The 13,768-nt window shown below is 43.1% G+C and overlaps 1 long non-coding RNA gene across 2 annotated transcripts in view; it reads left to right on the forward strand.

Annotated features, from left to right (window-relative positions):
* The first annotated feature begins 737 nt into the window (after positions 1-737).
* LOC102486463 (uncharacterized) overlaps positions 738-13,768 on the forward strand; it is a 35,033-nt gene continuing 22,002 nt past the window's right edge. For both annotated transcript variants that reach the window (XR_337268.1, XR_337269.1), the window contains exon 1: positions 738-820. This is a non-coding gene — a long non-coding RNA (uncharacterized LOC102486463). The remainder of the gene's footprint in view (positions 821-13,768) is intronic.

Below are 13,768 nucleotides of genomic sequence, written 5' to 3' on the forward strand. Positions count from 1 at the left end.
AATACCAGCATTTCTCTTTCAGCAGGGCCTTGGTTCTCCTCCGGAGGTGGTAGGCATCAGTTGATCTGTCCTCTTAATGAAGCCACATCTACAACAGCCATGTCATCTGAGGATCGTACCTATGTTTGAAAAGCCATAGCTGACGTTGTCATGCTGAGGATTAGAAGTGGCGGTCTGCAGACCCACTATGCCACACGTGCTAGGATCATTTCTGGCCAGCTGTCCTTTTTGGCCAATAGCATTTTCGATCTGGGCTCTTGTTTTAGCCTGTCAACTGCACGGATTTCTTCATTTTGAAGGAATGAATGGAGGAGGTCTAAATCCAGAAAATCTTGTGGCCTTTCACTGAGTGTATAGTACACGAAGTGGTGTCTGTGGTGCCAGAGGTTTAAAGGGAGTTGACTCAGGTCAGGATCTGGTCTTGAAACTGACAGGTGTCCATGATTCCGGTACGACCGCCCTCTCTGGAAGGGCGTCACCGCAGCAGCAATTGGAATCCCTTGGAATCTTCGCTCTGGTGCAGCCTGCGGAGGCGCTACTTTTTTCTGGAACCCCCATGGCTAACTGATGCCTCCGGGGTGTTCCATTCCTTGTTGGCTTGGACGGATTTCCACCATCTCAGTGCATGGGAGAAGGACTGGCTGCCCCACTCTCCCAATGCCTACCGACCACGCCTTGGCGACTTGGCACCACCTGCTTCTGTGCACCCCTTCCTTGGTGCGCATGTGCGGGGTTCTTCGAGCTGCCGTTATCCCTCTGCGCTAGCTGGAGTCCTCCGGGAGGGCCGTCGCAGTCCTGTAGGCTCCCTGGCTGGGTTCAGGTGGGTGCTCTCAGAGGCGGCTGGCTGAGCCCATGGAGGTGCTGGGCCCGGGCCACTTCTTTCAATGCTCCAGGTTCTTTGGTTATTTACATTTATTTGTTTAAGAGGTTTTTTCTATAGGGCGCGCTTGCAGGAAAAACAAAGAGCCAAAGAGGGACAGAAGGCGAGAAGTGCCCCCTAATCCCTTCTCCTCCAATCTCCTCTTCGGATTTGGGCAGGCACGCACACCCACCTAGTGTTTCAAGCTGCCAGGTAGCACTGGGACTGCCTGCCGTGGGGGAGTCGGTGATGTGACCGTGCCCTCTGCCGGTCCAGCTCCAGATTCTTAGAGAGCCTTTCCATGTATCGGAAGATTCATTGGTTTCCTTCTCATCTGTTTAAAGTCTGCAAAGTGTGATACTATTACGCATATAAATAACTAATGTTTATTTTCCAGAGGGTATGTGTGCTTGTTGGAGAGAGAGACAGAGAGAGAGGAGAGAAAAAGAGGGTAAGAGAGAGAAGGAAGAGAGAAGGTGCACCCTTTGGGGAATGATCGCACCACCATCCCTTTTCCATCTCTCTTCCCTTCAGAATTTTGGGCCTGCATGCACACATGCTCGACATGTTTCTCAATCCACCAGGTCTGGACTGAAACCGCACAGTCGAGCATGTGGAATCTATTCATCTTCGCAACCACACCATGGGCTGGCTGTCTTAGTCCATATTTAAGGTGCATTAATTGGACACCAATTATGTTTAAAATAATTTAAAATGATTCAAAATATAACCACATCATGGAATGTTTAGACATTAGGAAAATGCCTGGTCATCTTACTGTCCATATCATTTTGTTATTGCCTTTTTCTCCAAGCTTAGTTTATTCTCCAGAGTTGTGAATACAATTTGTACAACTTGGGGCCAGCAGGTCACCACCTGCTGCTTAAGGCACAGGATTCCCATACAGCTGACCATGGTTCAAGTCCTGCATCCAGAGGCTTGAAAATCACAATGGGTGTGTGTGTGTGTGTGTGTGTGTGTGCCCAAAATCCTGAAAGGGGAATGGAGGAGAAGGGACTGTGGCATGGCCGTCCCCTCTGGGGTGCGTGATCTTGAATTCTCCCTCTCTCAGTCTCTCTGGTGCTCATGTGCATCTCTCTCTGGCAATCACGTGGCAATCACCAAAAAATACTTTGCTTACCTTTACAACCTGATTCAATGCTTATCTTGAGATCATCCCATGTAGTATCTATAATAACTATTTTCAAAATATTAACTTCTTTTCTTTTTTTTTTTGGAGAGGTTTTTTGCTATAGGGTGTGTGCGCGCACCAGAAAGACAGAGAAAGAGACAGAGAGATAGGAATTGAGAAATCACCCCCCAGGGGAGATGGCCACGCCGCAATCCCTTCTCCTCCGTTCCCCTCTCGGGATCTTGGGTACACATGCACACGTGCTGGTGTGAGTTTAAGCCACCGGGTCTGGGACTTGAACCACGGTCGACTACATGGGAGTCCAGTGACATAGCCATTTTGCTAACTGCTCGTCCCCGAAATATTAACTTTTGAATAGAAACATCATGTATTCACTAGACAAAATGAAAAAGATTGAAACGGCCAATCCCAGTATCACTAATCACTGATTCCCTTGTTCCCCATCCCTGGCCCCAGGGCTCGCAGTCTGGACCTCATCCCTGAGTGTGGTTGGCAAAGGACATGGTTCTGATGACCACTCGTGGGCCCTGCTGGAGCTGGGGTCTGGTCAGGTACCTCAGGGAAAGCACTGCGTTTGAACATACATCATTTTTGAAGGCTATATTTGAACATATATCATTTGGCAACTTTATTTTCTGTCCCCTCCTGTTGTGTTTTTTCCTTAGCGCTTGTTGGAAAAGGCCCATTCATAATCGATCTGTTCTTACCATGTCTGTTATATCAGATGCTGGGCCTTCTCATTGGTTCATTTTTTTTATTTTTAAGTTAGAATTCCTAGGTAGAGGAGTACAGTAGTTTTTTTTTTTTTTTTTTTTTTTGAGAGGTTTTTGCCATAGGGCGCGTGCACTCACCAGGCAGACAGAGAGAGACAGAAAGACAGAAAGAGAGAAATCACCCCCCAGGGGGGATGGCCACGCCGCAATCCCTCCTCCTCCATTCTCCTTTCGGGATCTTGGGCACGCACACACACGCGCCCGGTGTGAGTTTTAAGCCACCGGGTCCGGGACACGAACCGCGGTCGACTACATGGGAGTCCAGCGACATAGCCATTACGCTAACTGCTGGTTCCCTCATTTATTTTTTCTGTCCAAATCTTTTTTGACAGGTATACAATGGTAATCAACTCGTTATCTATTTAAAAATAAGCTATACAGTAGGCCTCCCTTATCTGTAAGGGATACATTCCAAGACCCCTAGTGGATGTCTCCAACCACAAGTAGTACCCACATACACATGATAGAGTTTAATGAATAAAGCAGGCACAGTAAGAAAGGGGCAGCACTAGCCAATGACAAGGTAGAACAATTACAGCTCTACGCTGTAATACTAGCTACATGGACGCTGTCACTTTCCCTCTCTTTATGTGTATCTTACTGGACCGTGCTTATCCTTCTTGTGATGACATGAGATGGTCAACTGCCTACTGAGAGGAGTGACACAAATGACGTCGGCATCGTAATGTAGCATTAGACTTCTACTGGCCCTCTGACAGGCCATCAGAAGGGATGATCTGCCCCAGGAGACCCTCAGCATCCTGGATCGTTGAGGCATGAATTTCACGCCTTGGTCAAGTGCAGATACTGAAACTGCAGAAATGGAGCTCTGGTGCACCTGTTGTATTCAGTACAGCCTGCCATGATCACGTTGCCCTTCCCTTCTCTTTCTCTCGGAAGAGAAAATAACACAAATATTCCATGAAAACTTTCTCACACGTGAACTCATATCTGGGTCTTCTTATATTCCAATGTGAGATTCTTAAAATGAGAATTTTAGAAATCTCATAAACAAATGGTCACATGACTTTTCTTTTACTTGTGGTGTTTATGTTAAAGAATTTGTAAAAGGTATCTACAAAGAAAAGATTTCCATCATTATGCACTTGGTAAAATATTTCCAATTCATTAATGCTTTTAAAACGTAAATATATATTCTATGTGTAAATAATTATCACACAATTTATATCATTTTATTTTGATAGCATTAACAATCGTTTTGGCTTAGTCGCATCCTGACGTAAGTCATTTCCTTACTATACTCTCTTCCTCCATCTCATTTTCTCTCTTCTTGAGTTCTTTATTTCAGTCCAATTCGGATTTACCTAGAATATGTTTCCAAGTAAATTTTGGTTTTTCTATTTTTTTTTTAATGTGGTCTCTATGAGAATACCCTATTTCCTTTCTCTGTGGAACATTCACTCTTGTTAAAGAATTTCTAAAGTCTGACATGTTCATTCCTCATACTCTGTGGTGCTGTTTCATGGCATTATTACAAATAAGACAGCTCGGTCTGGAGCTAGTTCAACATATTTTTCTTTTGATTTTCTGCTTATGAGATTCTTTTTTCAGATACGATGCTAACATTTTTTCATCAGGGTACATTACATTTTATCTACATTCATTAATTTTGTTTCTGTAAAGGTATGAGTCGCTTTAGAAATGCAGATGGTAGCCTTCATCTGAGGGGTGTGTGTGTGTGTGCGTATGTGCGTGTGTGTGTGTGTGCACGCGTGCTTAATCATGCATTTGAATGTTGCAACTGTTCCATTTTTTTTTTTAATAATGTTAAATAGTTACTTCTGTCTTCTCTGCTGATGTATTTCTATTATATTTTTCATCCTTGTCCTATCTCAGTGCATTCTGGTAGTTTTATAAATGGGATACGTTCATATATTAGATGAAGTCTTCTGGTGTGTTTCTGCTTCTACAGTGTTGCTTTATCTATGATCGTTCTTTTAACATTGTTTTCTATGCTTTATTCAAGTTCCATTTTATCCGAGGTATTTTATCATGGAATCCATTTTCACCTTATTTTAAATACTTCATGCCTTATAGAAGCATACTAGGACTGCAGTGCTATGTCGTGAGTTACGTCTGTTTTCCCAGAAGTATCAGTAACAAGCTATATTCTTTCCCACTTCAACTGCAGACAATAACATCCGGGCCCAGTGCTGTGTTTTGTTAGTGCATCAGTCCAGGTTCATACTTGTCACACACAGAGTCAGGGGCTTTGTTTGTGCCCCCTCCCTTTCTACAGGGTATTATTAGAATTGTTTTCTTGTGTGTCTTGTAGAAGAAATTGTTGATGAGAGGTAACAGTATCAGCTCTGTGATCCAGCGGCTGGGAGAAGGGCATTCCAGATCAACGGCCTTTCATTTCCATGCAGTTCGCTCTGCGTGAGTGACGTTTTGGCAGAGGCCAGCTCTCCAGAGCTAGCAATTTACCGAGCCTTCGCTCTCAGTGATGAGAGAGGGCGTTGTGAGTTCTGCTTCTCCATGTTGGCACAGCCCAGCACGTCAGGGAAAGCCCCCCTCCCACCCCCGTTGTACCTGTTTTTATTCATGAGTTTTATGTACCTTGGAATACAGCAGTTGGCAAGAGGTTTTCAAATGTCTTCTATCTGTCCCATATTCTGTCTGTTCTTCTAGGATTTGTCCTTTAAATTCATCGTGTGCAAAGATTTACCGAATCTTTTGGACTTCAGGTGGTACTTCTTCAAAGACAATGGCTAGTAATCGTTGTCACCTTTGTGTTCTGTGCTGCTACGGGATCCCCTATCTTATCATTATCTGGGCATTTCAGTAGGGAGTTGAGGAAACCAGTGATGAGATCCTGGACTAATGTCAAATCTAGAAGTCTAACATTCTTAATATCTATATAAAATATTGTCATTTGGAGGTTCTTAATATTTTTCCATTGTTTGTATTTTTAGATTAAGTTTACTATTTGTCCAAGTCACTTTTTTCTAGTATATAATTTATCTTATTTCCTTTTTAGAGAGAATTTTGCTGTAGGGATAATGCTCATCAGAGAGATAGAGAGATAGAAAGTGAGAAATCATCCCCCCGCCCCCGCAGGGTGATTTCATGCCACAATCCTTTTTTCTCCATTCTCCTCTTGGTTCTTGGGCATGCCTGCACATGCACCAGGCATGAGTGTCAAGCCACCAGGTCCGGGACTTGAACCACAGTCGACTATCACACAACCATCATGCCATCTGCTGGTCCCTTCTATAATACATAATATTTTGATGTAACAAATTTGTTTTTCTTCCTTGAGCTTATTTTTTGTGGCGAGTACCCAGTAATTGCTTGTTTCAGTAATTTCCTTAGATGGTAAACTTCTTGATTAACAAGACTGATGTCTTAGAATGCCTCCGTATTACCCTAATAAACACGCAACACATATGCAGACCACAGATCTGCTGTGTGGAGTTGCTATTAGGTTGCCAGTCAGCCCCCGAGGGCTCTGAAAGAGTTACGCTCTGTCCCCCGGTCTGACTGTGAGGTGCGATGCAGGGGCTCGTGTCCATCTTTCTGGCCTGCTCTGGGAGCTCGCTGTCATTTCTGCATCCTTGTTTCTGGAGAGGACAAGCACTTACCATTCTTTCTGAAAGCTTGGGCCTGTAGGTCACTCACCAGAACACTGATCACTAATCCTTTACCCGCCATGCCTGTTATCAAACGCGTAATTCAGAAATTTTCATTCCCCCTCTGGCATACAAATCTCTGCCATTTCAACAGTTCCACCAAAAAGGAACGTGAGGAAAATACCGCCCCCTTGTGTTGACCTCATGGAAGAGGCGTACCAAATGCGCATTCCCCAGAGCTCTCAGGGTTGTAAACTGAAGAAATGAATTGCCTTTGTAGGTACTCTTAGTCCCCCAGAGGCTTGCAGAGACTGGGGTGCCCCTATTGTTTAAACTTTTCAGGGACTCCGAGTGTGGTTTCCTGCATCTCCAAAGAGTGTGGCGTCATGGGAGGCGCCGCAGGCTCATCTGACGTCTGCCTTTCTCCTGCGGTTGGTTGAAAGGTCTTCTGTGCCCACTCTGTCAAGACCCGGGGAGGATCGCAGAAGGTGGGGGTCTCCCCTGACGGCGGGCTTACGCTCACTTTTGGTTTATGTTTCTGTCTAACGCCCGCTGTGCACATTGCTGTTTTCCTGGAGTCATTTTACTGTTTTCTATGGATTTAGTTAACGATCGGTTTGTATCAGAATGCGTTAGGAACTTCAGGAATGGAAATCGTGGAACCAGGAAATACTTGGAAGAAAACCAGTTACCTACACTGTTTCCTACATTCACAGAAGTGATCCGGAATGGAGACACTGTGTGAACCCATTGTTTAATAAGCATTTACATCTTCTCTGTTAATTAGGGGCAACTGGGCGTTGACAGAAATACTGGGAAACAACCAGTTTTCTGACTTGCAGATTCTCAGAATGTACTTCTCTTTTAAATAATTATTTATTCAGTTTTATTTACTATTATTATTTTTCATTTTTAATTTGATTAGAGCGAGAGAGCGAGGGAGTGAGAGAGCGAGAGGGCGAGAGAGCGAGCGAGAGAGAGAAAGTGAGAAAGAAAGATGCCAAGTTCAGGACTCAAACCATGATCAGTTGATCAGTTATATGAGAGTTACTTGAACCACCACACCTCTGGCCAGGCCCTTGGGATGTACTTCTTCTTTTTTTTTTTCTCCAGAAAGAGTTTTCTATAGGGTGCATGTGCTCGCCAGAGAGAGACAGAAAACGCCAGAAATCATCCCCTGTGGGATGGCTATGCTGCAACCTCTTCTCCACTCTCGGGATTTTGGGGACAGATGCACATGTGCCTGGTGTGAGTTTCAAGCCACTGGGTCCAGGACTCGACCCAAGGTCAACCACGTGGGAGTCCAGGGCCTTCACCACTATACTACCTGCTGGCCCCTCAGGCTGCCCTTTGTACTCGCGCTACAGAAGGCACTGTGTGAAGAGCGTGGGTACGCCGGCTCAGGACGTTTAGTCTAAGAGCTTGTACAACACAGAGCTCTTCATCACTGTTCTGCCCACTCCTCTCCTTGCTTTCCTCCCTTGCACAACTAGAAGAACTGTTATCACAAAACCTGGTGCACACTAAGGCCCTTATCTCGGTGACTTTTTGATATTTGTTCTTTGCTGTTTTGGGGATCTCTCCTGTTGTGAATTATGTTTCTCTCTTGATTCCCTTTGTCTCTCAGAATTCCATGTCACTAATGTGGTCAAATGATCCTGGAGCTGTCCCTCCTTTGGCAAATATTCCTTGGCCTTTAGAAGTGAATCCTAGTCAGGGTAGGACATCAAAAAAATGGCAGAATGAGAAGCCTCAGTAAGAAGTGTTTTTACTGGTTTATCTTTTTATGACTTCACCACCACAATATTAAATTAAGAGTTCTAGGGGGACCAGCAGATGGCATAATGGTTACATCGTTGGGCTCCCACATCATCGGTTGCAGTTTGAGTCCCAGACCCGGTGGCTTAAAACTCACGCTGGGTGCACGTGCATGTGGCCCCAAATCCCAGAAGAGAACGAAGGAGAAGAGTTTTGGCATGGTCATCCCTGGGGTGGGGAGGGGTGATTTCTTGCTTTCTGTCTCTCTGGTGAGTATACATGCCCTATAGCAAAAATCTCTCTTTCAAAAATAAATAAATAAATAAATAAAATAAAAAAGAAAAGACAGGACCAGCAGATAAGCCCAAGGAATAGTACAACCCAGAGCTGAAATTTATTGTGTGCTCATTATCAAACATTAATTTTCTAAGCCCTTTTCATTTAGCACAACTGTAATTTTCACAAGAACTTGGCCTATTCCTGTTCTATGCTGTTGACCCATCGATTCAGCTTTCTCAGGGGGCAGACTGTAGAACTTGAAGCCCGACATTATGAGTGTTGAGAAACGTCTCTCTGCCTGCTCATCGCCACGTGTTTGTTCTTTGGCACGTTGGAAGGAGCTTATGTGTAAGCTCAGGATTTGAGGGTTTAAATCTTGACCAATATTGACTTTATCTTAGAGATCTTTCCACAATGGAGATCTAAAAACATCTGCAACTCTGAGGACATATTACAATCTCTACTTTATAGAAGAACATTTTTTTTTTCACATTAGTGTCCAAGAAAAAACTCTTACCTTGATTGCAATCTTGAGCCCCTGGGGAAGACAGGGGAAAAGACCTTGTAATCACTTTTACCACAACTCGGCCTAAGTTGGGACCTTGATTAGTTTCTTTTCCTATAGTCAATACTAGAGGAAATGCTTGAAAAATAACGTTTCTCTGTTCTTTTATGGGTTTCTGATATTATTTGGCTGTAGGAGTCATTTAATGACCATTTTGGAGTCTAAGAATAGAATTAATTTCTCTCTTAAAATTTCTTTTAAAATACTACTGCCATTAAGAAATGCTGAATTCCCTCCCCTGTATAACCACGAAACGTACAACTTTCTAACTTTTAAAAAGATAGAAATGATGGCATTATCAACACAGTCTCTAACACAATACTTAACTTTTTCTGCCATTTCTCATGATGTTATTGCTTTTATATAACCGTAGTAGATGATTAGTATATAGATACTATCTGACTACTTGATATTTTGAGAGTGTTTGAATAATTGAATCTGAATTCATTTACTCTATCTGGAAGTGATTTCAAATTATTCACAAAACCCGACTAATGCACAGATTATTTTAAAATAATTGATGGCACTACTACTTCTATGTCAGATTACTGCATTTGATTGAACAATTTTGGGAATGCATTATCTTTACAATAAGGCTTTAAGCTTTTATGTAACTTTTAGAGATTTACATCTTGGATGGAGTTGATGAAAATCAGAGGCGAGTCCTGCTAAGAGATAGAGCACTCACCTTCTATTCTGTGGGAGGGGAACTTCTCATGTTAAATATTCATGGTGAAATTAGAATATTTGGGGAAAAAATTCTGTCACAAAATGCTGACAAGAAAAATAAAAGTAATTGCAGTTTTCCTCAGAAAAATGGATAAAATTTTCTACAGTTGAGTCAGAAGATTTTGAGAAAAGCTTATTTCCCATAACATTAGATAATAAAGTTTATCATTTTTATCATAAATTCATAATAATCTCCACTTTGATGGTTTAGTGTATGATACAGCCAAATGCTTGACCATAAAGCCTGTCGTTCCTTTAGTGCAAATATCCTTCATGCATTTAGAGAGGTACAGAATACACCAACACAGTAAAACAATTTTTTAAAGCAATTATGTTTATCCAAAAGAGTCTAAATAAAATGTATTTAGTTAAGGTTAATTGATATAGATTAATACAATTGTTCAGAATACAACTTAACAACAAAAGACTAAAATATCTACGAAATGCCCAGTTGGTTGGTTGGTGATATGACTAACAACAAAATGGTCCCCAATTTCATTTCATATTAGTAACATATGAGGAAGCTTCAAAAATGTATGAAAATGTGGAATTAAAGGATGAGTTTACAAAAAAAAAGAAAAACAAAACATTTAATGGAGACGAAAATGGAAAATTACCTGTTGATTAGGTGTATGATAATGTCCTTGGCTGGGCCAATGTGCAGTATATTTTTTTGCCTGGAAAGTTCATTTGGGATGCTGTAAAGCCATACAGTAATTAAATGTAAAAAAAAAAATGGAAATAAAAAAAGAATATGAGTATCCTTTGGTGCAAAACATGTTTTTGAAATCCATGCATTTTTTTTTTTTTTGGAGAGATTTTCACTGTAGGGCGCATTCACTTGCCAGACAGACAGAGAGAGACATAGAGACAGAAAGCGAGAAATCACCCCCAGGGAGGATGGTCACGCCGCAATCCCTTCTCCTCCATTCTCCTCTCGGGATCTTGGGCACGCACGCACACGCGCCCGGAGTGAGTTTTAAGCCACCAGGTCCGGGACACGAACCGCGGTCGACTACGTGGGAGTCCAGCGACATAGCCATTACGCTAACTGCTGGTTCCCCATTTTTTTTCTTAATACACATTTTCAATGCATTTTTTGAAGACCCTTGTCTAATTAAAACAATATATATGTATGTATGTATGTGTGTGTATGTGTGTTGTTATGTGTGTGTGTGTGTGTATACAGAGATTTTTTCTTTTTTTTTTTTTGGAGAGGTTTTTCGCTATAGGGCGCGTGCGCTCACCAGACAGACAGAGAGAGACATAGAGACAGAAAGCGAGAAATCACCCCCCAGGGGGGATGGTCACATCGCAATGCCTTCTCCTCCATTCTCCTCTCGGGATCTTGGGCATGCACGCACACGCACCCGGCGTGAGTTTTAAGCCACTGGGTCCGGGACGCGAACCATGGTCAACTACGTGGGAGTCCAGCGACATAGCCATTACACTTACTGCTGGTTCCCCAGAGATTTTTTCTATAGGGCGCATGCACTCAGAAAGACAGAGAGAGAAACACAGAAAGTGAGAAATGACCTCCTGTGGGACTGGTCATGCCTCAGTCCCTTCTCCTCCATTCTCTTGGGATTTTGGTCTCACATGTGCACACACCTGGTCTGAGTCTTAAGCCTCCTCGGGTCTGGGACTCGAAACATGGTAGACTGTGAGAGTGTAGCAATGTAAGCATTATGCCACCTGCTGGTCCTGATACCCATGCTGTTCTGACAACACTGATTACAGCTAAGTGGACACTGTGTCGGATGTAACACACTGAAGTCTGAGTGAGCCGGGTGGCCTGATTTAGTTATTCTGTAATTTTCACAAATTAAGTTCGGTCCCTTTATCAGAAAGCACTAGGCATACTGGCATAGGAAAATCTGACAGAGTTATGCATGCCTTGCTTGCAGTTACCAGATTGAAACCCTCTAGGTGAAAGAATGGTGATTAGATGAATCCTTGTCAAATATCGATTCTGGCTGCCTCGGTCGAAGCCGACTGAGCCTGTGGCCAGCGACGCCTCGGGCTCCCTTGTAACGGAAGAAAATTTATGACTGAAAGGAGACATTCCGAAATGAGGACTCTATAAGTAGAAGAGGGTAAAGCTGAAAAGTATACACACACACACACACACACACACACACATATTCTGTTTAAAGTAAGACGGAGGACTGAGGATGAAAATAATAAGCACACTGAATATCTATTAGTTTCTGGCTTCCTAAGGCACATTTTAAAGTGAGTCACTCCCTGACTATGGTTTATTAACATTTATAACATTAAAAACTAAAAGGAAAAATACCCAGTATCTGTACAGCTCCAAAAGCACAAAATATAGTAAAAGTATCTAGATTTAGAAAATCGGGCATTTATTTTTCCAAAATTTCACCCCTAGCTCTAGTGCCATAAGCAAGTTATTCAAGTTTTTAGGATGCCGACGACTTCATTTTTTTCTTTTTCTAATTGTCAGAAAGCATATGTCTTTGCCAGAGAAAGAGAGAGGCGAGAAGGAGAAAGCACCCTCAAGGGGCATGGTTAGAAAATTAGTTTGGGGGCTGGTTTCACAACCTGGTGATTGAGGCAACCACTCCCACATGGCCACTCCAGTGGGTCGAGTCCGTTCCTGGTGATTTAAACACGCCAGGTGCGGTTAGGAGGTAGAGGAAAGGGGGGTGGGGACTGTGTTGTGACCATGCTCCATGGGGGTGGGGGAGATGCTCTCTCCTCTTCCTCTCTGGCACATGTGCCCTCTAGCAAACATACATACATACCTGCGTAGATTGGTTTTAGATCAGACAATAAGTCTTCAATGTCTCAATGTCTCCGCCATACATAAAATATACGTGCACACACACACACACACGGTCATATCTAATTTGTAAAACTGTTATCCTATTTATCATTATTACTATTGTTTAATTTTACCAGAGAGAGATTAGAGAGAAAGAGGGAAAGCAACAGTGTAAGTCACCAGGTCCAGGACTCCATCCGCAGATGACCGTGTGGGAGTCCAGCACCCTAACCACCATGCCACCTGCTGGAGTCATATTTCATTTTGGTAAGAATTTTATGCAAGAATTTTACTCTTTGAAAAATGAGGAAACTGAGGCTGAGCAAGCCTAAGCAGTTTCCTTAAAGTTAAAATTACCTGACCTGCATGTGATTTTGTTTCAGAAAATAAGTTATTTCAGAAAAATGCAAAGTCAGCCAATCCCCCCCCCCCCGCAATTGCCAGAGGGCACACGCACTTGCCAGAGGAAGGCAGAGAGAAGGAGAAAGTGAACTCCAATGGGCTATGACACTGCCACCCCTTTTCCCCCAGTTCTCTATGCTGTAGGGATTTGGGGCACACGTGCATATGCACCTAGAATGTTTCTCAAGCTGTTGGGTTTGGAATTCCAGGACAGAGTCAGCCATGGGGGATCCATAATCATAAGGCCACAGGGCTGGTCCACTGGTTATTTATTAAACAAACCAACAAACAAAAAAAAACAAAAAAATCCTGTGTAGCTAATGAGAGAATATGTTGTAGGTTGAATTGTGCACCCCGATTCCCCCCAAAACATACAGTGAAGTCCTAAATTCAAGCCCCTGTGAATGCGCCCTCGTTGGGAAACAGGTTTGTGCAGATAAAATCACGCCAGAGCGTAGTCATATGGGTTCAGGTGGGTCGTAAACCCAACCATGTCCATGCCGGTCCTTACGAGAAGACGACGTGAAGGCACAGGGACATACAGGAAGAGTCCCACATAAAGACAGAGGCAGAGTGTGGAGTCAGCATCTGTAAGCCATGGAGGGGTAAAAGTGGCCAGGAACCCCCAGGAGTAGCAGAGAGGCACCTGCCCTCAGCCTCCAGTGGAAAACAATAGCGCCTGCATCTGGAGTGTGGACTTCTGGCCTCCAGAGCTGTAGGAGGTCACATTTTTGTTGTTGTAAGCTACCCAGTTGTGGTACTTTGTACAGCAGCCATAAGAAATGAATAAAAAAGGCTTATTTATCTATTTTTGGTTTTTGCCATAAGCATTCACCAGAGAGAGAGACAGACAGGGAAAGTAAGAAATC

The sequence above is a fragment of the Tupaia chinensis genome, unplaced genomic scaffold (genome assembly GCF_000334495.1).
Source record: "Tupaia chinensis unplaced genomic scaffold, TupChi_1.0 Scaffold145057_1, whole genome shotgun sequence".
NCBI classification, from domain to species: Eukaryota; Metazoa; Chordata; class Mammalia; order Scandentia; family Tupaiidae; genus Tupaia; species Tupaia belangeri.